Here is a 9,910-nt window from a genome sequence, read left to right as displayed (position 1 = left end):
CTTTAATTAACGGGATATTTTGGGGTTGCGTCAAATGCATTGAGATTTTTTTTTTTTAAACAAACGTGTACTATTTTATAGGAATGGTAAATGAGATTATATACTATTCGATTACACACCAAAAACTATCTACTATACAAACTAGGGAGGTGCTAGAGCCCCCAAAACTACCTGAAATCCAACGAACATGGCTAATCAAAGAAATGGAAGGACAAAGTCGACGTTTCTTGAAAGGTGAATGATAAAAGTCATCTAACTGGATTAGATTGGCATCCTTTCTTTTAGACTTCTTGTTTTCTGCTGCCGTCTCAGTATACCTGCAACCAAACGTACAATGCTCGACAACCACCAAAGATTTGGACCTCAACTTACCAGCAGCCCTCACCATTTGACCTCGACCTAAGAAGCGATTCATCTTGCGGCTACAAATCTTGCTCGAATGCTGCTCCCTAACTGCTACAAAATGAAACAGTCCCAAGGAAATCTTGGTAACACTAGAAGAATCCAACGTTAAACGTTTCTTCTTACCAATTTGAACAATAACTTCCTCGTCAACCAACTCATCATTCTCCGAAGATTCAAAGCTAGAAACCTCATTACGACTCTCAAACATAGGATTAGAAGGGGGAACTACTGCTTCCCTTGAAATTTCTTCATGGGGAGTGATACGTGCCTAATGTATAGTCTTTTTAGCCTATTTCAGCACGTATTTCTATGCATTTCTATACTGTTTTTATGGTATTTTGCCCCGAATTGGCTACTTTGGTGTATTTTGTCCTTTTTGTAGGAATGATCGCGAAAGTAGTGGAACCACACTCCTTTTTGTCCTTTTTGCATGCATTTAGAGGAGACGGGATTGTCCCAGAGTGAGATACTGCACTTGGAAGCGTCATGGCACGCATTACGAGACACTTGGGTGAAGACGTGAGCTGAAATGAAGACAAAATCAGTCGATCGAGCTGTTTGCTGGTCGATCGAGTGGTTTCTAGACCCCCTGATGGTCGATCGAATTGGTCCTCAGTCGATCGAGTAAGCTGCACAAGAACCAAGTCCTCGATCGAGTAACCATTTGGTCGATCGAGTAACTTTTGCTGAGAAGATGGTCGATCGAGTGGTTTAATCCACTCGATCGAGTGGTTTTTATGGGTATGGGCTTTTAATTAGTCCGTGTGATGTTTATTTCCGCAAGCTTTAGTTTCTTTTCTATTTAAACCTATGTGAATTAGGTTAATAGACATCTCTTATCTTTTAATCTTTTATCTAGCTTTTACTTTATCCTTCACAGTAGAAAACTTTACTACGTTACTTTCTTCCTTTTCACTGTTACTTTGCTTTGGGGTTATTATTGCTCGGATTCAGTTGTTCTTTACGCCGGATTCGCACTGATTGTAATCCTTTCTCTCCCTTTATTAATAATAATCATTTGTTTGCTTTAAATTCTCGTTTGTGTTCTTACTTCCCTTTGCCCTAATTTTCATTATTGCGATTTATTGTTTATTCGTTATGTTTTCTGCTGGAAATTTGTCTGTTGTTAGTTTAATTACCGATATGAGTAGCTAAACTCCCTTCATGTTGGGATTAGGGAATCTGTGGTAGAAAGATGACGATTTAGTAGATGAATTAGACGAATTAATCACGAGGCTCTGTCACTATAGCAATTTAACTGTAATTCCCGACCTAGTTGAGTGCACGCTTCTATGTCACCCATTAATCTGGCTAAAATTAATCCTGGATCGAAAGATTGGACTAAATAGGCCTGCTATAAACAGTAGACTACCCTAATGAGGACGAAAGTTAAGTTAGCGGTATTTTAGGATAGAAAGTGGACCGAAAGGACCTTTTAATATCCGTCTCACATTAGTTCGTCTGAATCATTTATAGCTGAGTTGTTGGACTACCGTAGTGAACCGAAATCCCGACATGTCCCTCTCTTCTTGATAGTTTAATCGTATTTTATTGCCTTTACTGCTCTTTATTTTATTTCTCTTCCTTTCAAACTTCGTAGTTTAGAACCAATTCCAACAAACCCCCATTTGTTACCATAGGATTAGAAATAGACAGCTATAATTACATTACCTCCCGTGGATTCGATACTCATTGCCTCTCTACTACATTTTAGTTGAGACCGTTAGGTTTTATCTTTGATAGGGTTGCGATAGCCGTGTCAAATTTTGGCGCCGTTGCCGGGGAGGTAATTGTTCAATTTATTAGTTGCTTTATTTTTAGTCCTTTTCAGTCTAAGGGACACCCGTTCCTTAGACTATTCTTATTTTCTGTTGTAGTTTCTTCTTATGCGCAGGTCGCAGGGTGGTCCATTACTACCATTCGATCCTGAGATTGAAAGATCTTTGCACGTAAAGAGGAGATTATTTCAAGACCAACAGTTAGAGGAAGAGTCTAGTTCTCGTTCCAACTATTACGAGAACGAACTGTTCGAGGATAACCCACCTTCTTCTCCAGTCTCACACTCATCAGTTGAAACCGTTATTTTTCCAGACTTTCCCAAAATGGCCGAAGAAGCGACCATTGCCAGTCACTCTGAACCCACAGCTGAGGATCTTTACAAGGGGTTCGAGCTACCAGGGGAAGCTCGGAAATTCGAGCCAAAACCTTCTTACCTTAAAATGGTTGAGAAGAATCAGTTCGGTGGGGCTGCAAATGAGGATGCAGCGAAGCACATGGAGACTTTTATTGATTATTGCTGCTCCATACCCCCACCTGCTGGCGTGACAGCGGATCAGATAAAAGAAACCATGTTCATCTTCTCACTCCGCGATGCTGCGAGGGAGTGGTATAGGGATTTGGACCGAGCTGCCCACGACATAACTGATTGGAATTCACTGGCTTTAGCGTTCTATAAGAAGTATTTTTCTGCATCGAGAACTATTGCCATTAGAGCTCAGATAACGAGCTTCAAACAAGGGCCTGACGAGAATTTTCACGAGGCATGGGTTCGATTTAAGAAACTAGTGCGTACCATACCGCACCATAGTTTCGAAAAATGGAGCTTGTGCAATCATTTCTATAATGGTCTGTATGACGATCAGAGGGCTATTTTGGATGCTGCAGCCAATGGTCGATTTGCTGAAAACTTGGGAGCAACCAAGGGGTGGAAGATCATAGATGATTTGGCCATCCATAAGGCTGAATATGGGAACTCGAGAGGAAATCAAAGAAGAGCTGCTGAATCTTCTTTTTTCGCTGCGCTTGAAGCTCTTATTGCAAGGTTTGACAAGTATGAGCTAGGAGGAGCTTCCAAGGGAGGGATGTATCAGGTTAATGCTATGACAGACGGTCCTTTCGTCTGTAGAAGATGTGGAGAAGAGGGGCATGTCTCAGATCATTGTCCCAGTCCTTTTGAGCAATGCGCTGCCTTCCAACACTATAGGCAGAACAACAGTTACTACGAGCCGAATGTCCACCCCAATTTGAGGTGGAGTAGTCAGAATGTACTCAATCCCACTGCCCCTCCGCATCAGCCGTATATTCCTCCACACAAGAATCAACAGGGCTATCAGAAGCCTCCTTATTTCAACCCCCCTAACCAAGGTACACCATCTTCTAGTGGGGTGAGTGAAATGGGTGAGCTTAAGTCCATGATGCAAGCCATATCGAAGCAATTGCAGCTGAATGATCAACAAAATCAACAGCAAAACGCGTCATTTAAGGCACTTGGGACTCAAGTTGCCCAACTTGCTGCAAATCAATCCTCGAGAAAGCCGGGTCAATTACCGACTCAAAATGAGAAGAATCCACATGAGACGGTAAACCTGATAGAATTGAGGAGCGGTCTTTCTTATGAGGGACCAGAAGTGAAGAAATCAGACCCTAGGGAAGCCATTACGATGGTGAACGATTATGTCTTGTCGAGAAAAAAGGGCTCACGACAAAGGAACTACTCGATCGACTGAAGACTGGTGTTCGATCGAGCGGAATTGAGGATGATAGTGGTCGATCGAGTAATTTTTCCACTCGATCGAGTGAACAGGAGGAACAGACTGGTCGATCGAGTAGAATTCCCACTCGATCGAGTGAAGTAGATCATGAGATTGGTCGATCGAGTAGAAACTTTGCTCGATCGACTGCTGTTGAAGGAGAAACCGCTCGATCGACTGAAGAAGTTGATCGATCGAGTGGTATTGATGACGGGAAGTTTATACGAGAGCCTGTTAGTGCTCGTTTAAGCGAGAAATCACCGGAAAGACCTCGTTCGAGAGGTAAGAAGCGTCCAAAGGATACTGAACTTGCTCCGGAAGACACTTTGGAAGCGAGGAACAAGGGGCTCGAGATACCAATCACGGTTCCCTTCCCGAGGCGGTTACAGAATACCAAAGTTAATCAACAGTTTGGCAAATTTGTCGAACTTTTGAAGAGCTTGGAAGTCTCCGTACCGTTCACTGAATTGCTGACTAAGGTACCCTCTTATTTAAAGTTTATGAAAGAAATTTTAGCACGTAAGAGGACTATTAATGACAGTGAGACCGTAGCTTTGACTGAGGTGGGGTCAGCCCTATTTCAAAATAAGTTACCCCCTAAGCAATCAGACCCGGGTAGTTTTTCAATTCCGTGTCATATCGGTATGCAATTGATTGATAATGCGCTATGTGATTTAGGCGCTAGCGTAAGTGTCTTACCTTTGTCTCTGGCTAAGAGACTTGGTTTGACAAAATTGAGTTGCACCAACATGACTGTCCAGATGGCCGACCGTAGTCTATCACGGCCATTAGGTATAGTAGAAGACGTACCTGTTCAGATCGGGAAGTTCTTTATTCCCGTTGACTTTGTCATCTTAGACATCCCCGAAGATGCACACACCCCTATTATTTTAGGGAGACCATTTTTGTCCACTGCCCGTGCAGTAATAGACGTCAGGGGGAAGACTTTGACCTTTCAGGTAGGGGATGAGGAGCTGATTTTTCATCAGTCCAAATTCCGGAGAGCTCCCATGCAAGCCCAGCCTTGCAATGCTCTCTCTTCTATTGTTCCTATTATTGACACTCCAAATGAAAGTATGGAGGATTGTGCCGCTATTGTTGACCCTCCGCCTCAGATTGAGAGGAAAAAGGAGGAAAGTTCGTCTGTTTTCCTTACTGCAGGTACAAATGAAAGCAAGGATGGGGCTGTCAAGGGACATGGTGTAGCCATTATCAATCAAATTGGAAGAAAGGATGCCAAAGAAGATGACAGAGGAGCAAGAACGAAGCAAGTTCGAACCTACATAGATTGGAATTACATCCCTCCTACTGTTTCAAAGGATAATTCAAGCTCATGGAAGATGAAGAGGACAGTCAGCGTTGCTGAGGTGACGTCCTCCAGTCAGAAGCCCACGAAGGGGCTACTGAAATTTGATGGGAATTAAACGGGGAAATGCCCCGTGTAACACCTTGTAAGAGACAATTTTTGAATTTCTTTTGAATTTGTTTTACTGCGTTTCAATTAGGACAATTAGTTTAGACAATTTTTAGCATAGACGTAAAAGACTATAGACTGTGTTTTTGCGTATTTGGTTTTTTTTTTGGGAATTTTTGGATGTGTTTTATGCAGGTTTGGGGAAGCTTCACGCAATTCAAGGAAGAAAAGACGAAAATTCAAGAGTCTACAAGAGGAAGTCCTCAATCGAGTACTTTTTGTACTCGATCAAGTGAAAACATGGTCAATCGAGTAGTCTCTTTACTCGATCGAGAAAAGCCACAGGAGCACCTGGTCGATCGAGTGGATGCTTATCGATCGAGCAATAGGGACATCAAAAGTCCTCGATCGAATGATTTAAAATCACTCGATCGAGTGAAATGAACAGGACACGAGAGTTTTCTAAACTTAAACTCTTAATTTCCTTTTCTATTTCATTTGCTTCCCTAATTCCGTCTAACCCCTCCCCCTAATTGCGATTTCAACTTCCCCAAATCCCCTTTTTCTTGCCCAAATCACCAAATCCGCCACCTACAATTCCTTCCTTGCTAATTAATCTTCAAAAGCCCCTTGATTTCCCCTCTATTTGTGCCCGTTTTCTCGTTGTTTAAAGGGTCTTAGGGTTTGCGGTTTTTAAGCTCGATAAATCGCCTTTGTTGCTTGTTATTTGAAGATTAATTGCTTATTGTAGGTCCTTTATCATCAAGTAAGTGTTTCTTCTTTCCTCTTGCATTTTAATCTCAATTACTTTGATCTTTTTGAGGTGAAATTGAATTAGGGTTTCAGAAATCCCCTTTAGTCGAAATTTTCGACTTGATAATGTTGTCTGCCCTTAATTAGCTTGCTTGATGATCATGATCATAATTCCTCGATGCTTAATACATGTTAACTCGAATTTCACATGATCTTTGTGATATGAGTTCAGGATAGTCGAATTTTTCGACTGTCACTTTGCTTTTTGCTGTTGAAATCTGTCTAGTTAGCATCTTGTTGCGGTTTTTACTTCTGATTGTTAACTGAAATCGCACTCCTATGTATGCTTAGCCATGCTTCACTGAGCCTTTGCAAAGAAACAGCGATTAGGGCGATTTATGTCGAAAATTTCGATTTTCAGACGGTCTTTATTCTGGCATGACCTATCTCATATTAATTGTTTCTTACATGCCACTGTTGCTCACTGTTTTCCCGTCCCCTATCGCCCTTGCATGTTGTAATTCGAAAATTTTGAGAGATTGTTGGGTTTTGTTTGCTGTAGAATCGAATTTCTTCGATTTATAGGGCATTCCCATGCTGTCACATTCTGGTTGACGTGTTGTTTTAACCACGGTTTGCAGCCGTTTTTCTTATCATGCCCTTTATCATTTTGCAGGATGGATACTAGTTCTTTACCTTCTACTAGTACCACCTCCAGTCCGTCCTTGAGCGAATCAGTGGCCCCTGCTGTCGCCACTAGCTCCGCCTTAGTCACCACCGCAGCTTCAGCTACTGTTTCTACCGCTGCCAGGCCTTTCTCTATGCTGGGTCGAGGAGCCACGCCTCGATTCCCGCAACCTGGTATGCTGCCACCTAGGCTGAGTCAGCCGGCTAGCCAGTTAGTCATTACTTCCAGCCCTTCTGGAGTTGCTGTTACGGGAGAGGCTGCTCTCACCCCTTTAGCAGGGATGCCCACGGTACGTTTCGCTTCCGCGGATCACCGGCCTCGGTTATCCGCTTTGCTTCGTTGCCCTCTCTCCTCTACCCGTTTCATTACACGGACTGACCTAGAGACCTTAGGAATTTATGAGGAGGTCTGTAGTTTGTTGAACGGGACGGGTATGTCGGGTCTGATTACCATGCAGGAAGCTGCTATTCGTATCCCTACATACGAGTTTTTCAGCTCCTACTCTTTTGACACCGACTCTTACGATGCCAACCACTCTAGTCCTTGCATTCACTTCCGACTCCGCAATGAGTCGCACCATTGGACTTTGGCCAGGTTTGGGGAGGTTCTTGGCCTCGTTAGTGACGGCCCCATCGACCCACCTCAGGATCTCCTTCAGCCGCTTTGGGTTGCACTTTCTCACACTCCTTACCCCACGCGGAAGGGAGCTCACGTTCACTTACCTGCTCCCCGTTACTTTTTGCGACTGATAGGAGAGACCATCTTTGGGCGACCTGAGCCCAATTACGTGACCAACAATGAGCTAGCGATTCTCGCGGGGTACCTTAACATTGACTACGGTACCTCGTTTGTTCTAAACATTGCTTACTTGGTAACTCAGCATTGGAACGGAATTGGGACGAAGGTCAAGACCTCTGTTGTCTGCGGCGGGTTAGTGACTAGGATTGCCCGCCATCTTTACCCCAATGAGCCTGGACTTACTGCGCCTCAAAAGCAGGCTTACCTTGACTTGGCTGCCATGGTTGACTTCGCCTGGTTCCAGAAGAAGGGCGCGAGAACGTGGAAGATTTGTGGTTTGATGTGACCATAATTGGCGCATATTTAGCCCCCGAATTACCATTGTTTCCATGCTTTTTAGTGCCTATTTGGGTCATTTCTTATCTTTAGTTCTTTGTTTTGCATATTCTTTGAGATTTTGATCCCTTGGTAGGAAAGGAGTAAGAATCTTGCATTTTCATGGCAAAACGAGGCTAAATTGATCGTATTCAATGACCAAGCATCAAGGAGAGACAAGACTAGAAGGCCTTTGTACATAGCATAGTAGAAGAGCATTGTTGAGAAAGGATCCTTAAGTCCCCAAGGAAATCCCCAAGGAATTCATGAAGAAAAGGGAAGAAAAGAAGAAGAAAATGATTTGCGCTTTGCCGGACAATCCGAACGGATTGTACACAATCCGTCCGTCCGCCCAAGCCCAATCCGAGCGTCCCTCAAAGGAATCCGCTCGGATTCCCCTCGCCAATCCGAGCGTCTTGCCCAAGAATCCGCTCGGATTCTCCAGGCCAGATCCGGCCGTCCCGACTCCCATCCGCACGGATTTCAAGATGCAAAGACGTTTTCATTCTTCAAGCCACAATAAGAGAAGCCCTTCTCTCGGAGAATACCGGAGTCTCCTTGCTCAACTTAAAAAGTGTAATTACTAGTTTAGCCCTTAGTTAACCCTAATGCATCCTCCCTAATTTTCACTATAAATACCCCATTAGTCTAATTAGACGAGCATGTTCTTCTTATCAATAATTAGTGTAGTTAATATTAATCAAATCTCTCTTCAATATTGTAATCAAATATTAATCAAGTTTTAATCCAAGTTTTAGTTCTTTAATCTCTCTCTTGTTCTTACTTTATTTTGGGTAATTAGAAGATTATTGGGTTTATTGGGAGATTGACAACCTTCCATCAATCATCAAGTTCTTCTATTATTCTTTGCATCATTATTTTGGAATCATTAGTAGGTATAATCTCTTAATCCCTTCTTAATTATTGCTAATTACTTTCATTTATTCATCATGTTTCATTATGTTAGTATGATTGACAACCTTTCTAGCATGATCAATATGATAATGAGTGAGTAGTCTCTTAGCTAGGGTTTAATGGGTGATTAGGGAAACCAACATGGGGAATGATTCATGCTTAAATTAATATGCTTTCATATCTTATTTGCTTGCTTGTTTTGATCTTAATACATGCACATGTTATGTTTGATGAAATGCTAAGCCTATGAATCCTTGCATTTACTATCATCTTCTATCCTTTCAACTTGACTTGTAAGACATAACCCAACTCGAGTCTTGTTAGACCATGCATGTGTTGAGTAGGAAAGATTAAGTCGACTTGTAGGTGTTGTACAATCTAATCGATTCGGCTCCGGGACCCAAACTTTCCTAGGATTGTAAGATATAACCCAACTCAATCCATCACAACAATAATTGCTTGCTTATAATTTGAGAACATGTTTGTATGATCATATCCCATGAATCCCCTATGAACCCATGACACCCTAGTGCTTTTAATCAATTGTTTACACCCCTTATTTTATTTACCTTGTTAGTTTATTTTCATTGCTACCTTAGTTTAGTAACCTTCTACATCAACCCAATTTGTGACACCCCCTAGACACCACTAGTTACAATAGAATCCTCATTTCAATACCCGTCCCTTGGGATCCGACCTTTACTTGCCTCTTTACTAATTGTAGAGTTGTTTGTGAAGTATAAATTGTGTTTTGTATCGACCATTGACCAACGACCACATATGCTTAATTTGTGAAACGAAATGGCCTCGATCAAAAATGGCGCCGTTGCCGGGGACGGTGTTTAATTGATTTAAGATTTCTTTTATTGTTTTTAGTTGTGTCTTTTTCACCTTGGGGAAGTAAAACTCCTCAAGGTTTGTTCTAATTGTTTTCGAGTTGTTTGATATTTTGCATGTCTAGAAGGTTACAAAGAAATTTGTTACCTTTTGACCGTGAAATCGAAAGAACCTTGACGAATAATAGGAGACTTGTTAGGAGGAATTTGGGAGGTGTTGGTGAAATTGTTCAACCCACTAGTGAGTTTGTCAATC

The sequence above is a fragment of the Silene latifolia genome, chromosome 9, assembly GCF_048544455.1.
Source record: "Silene latifolia isolate original U9 population chromosome 9, ASM4854445v1, whole genome shotgun sequence".
Taxonomy (NCBI): Eukaryota; Viridiplantae; Streptophyta; class Magnoliopsida; order Caryophyllales; family Caryophyllaceae; genus Silene; species Silene latifolia.
Note: the sequence above shows the minus strand (reverse complement) of the source record.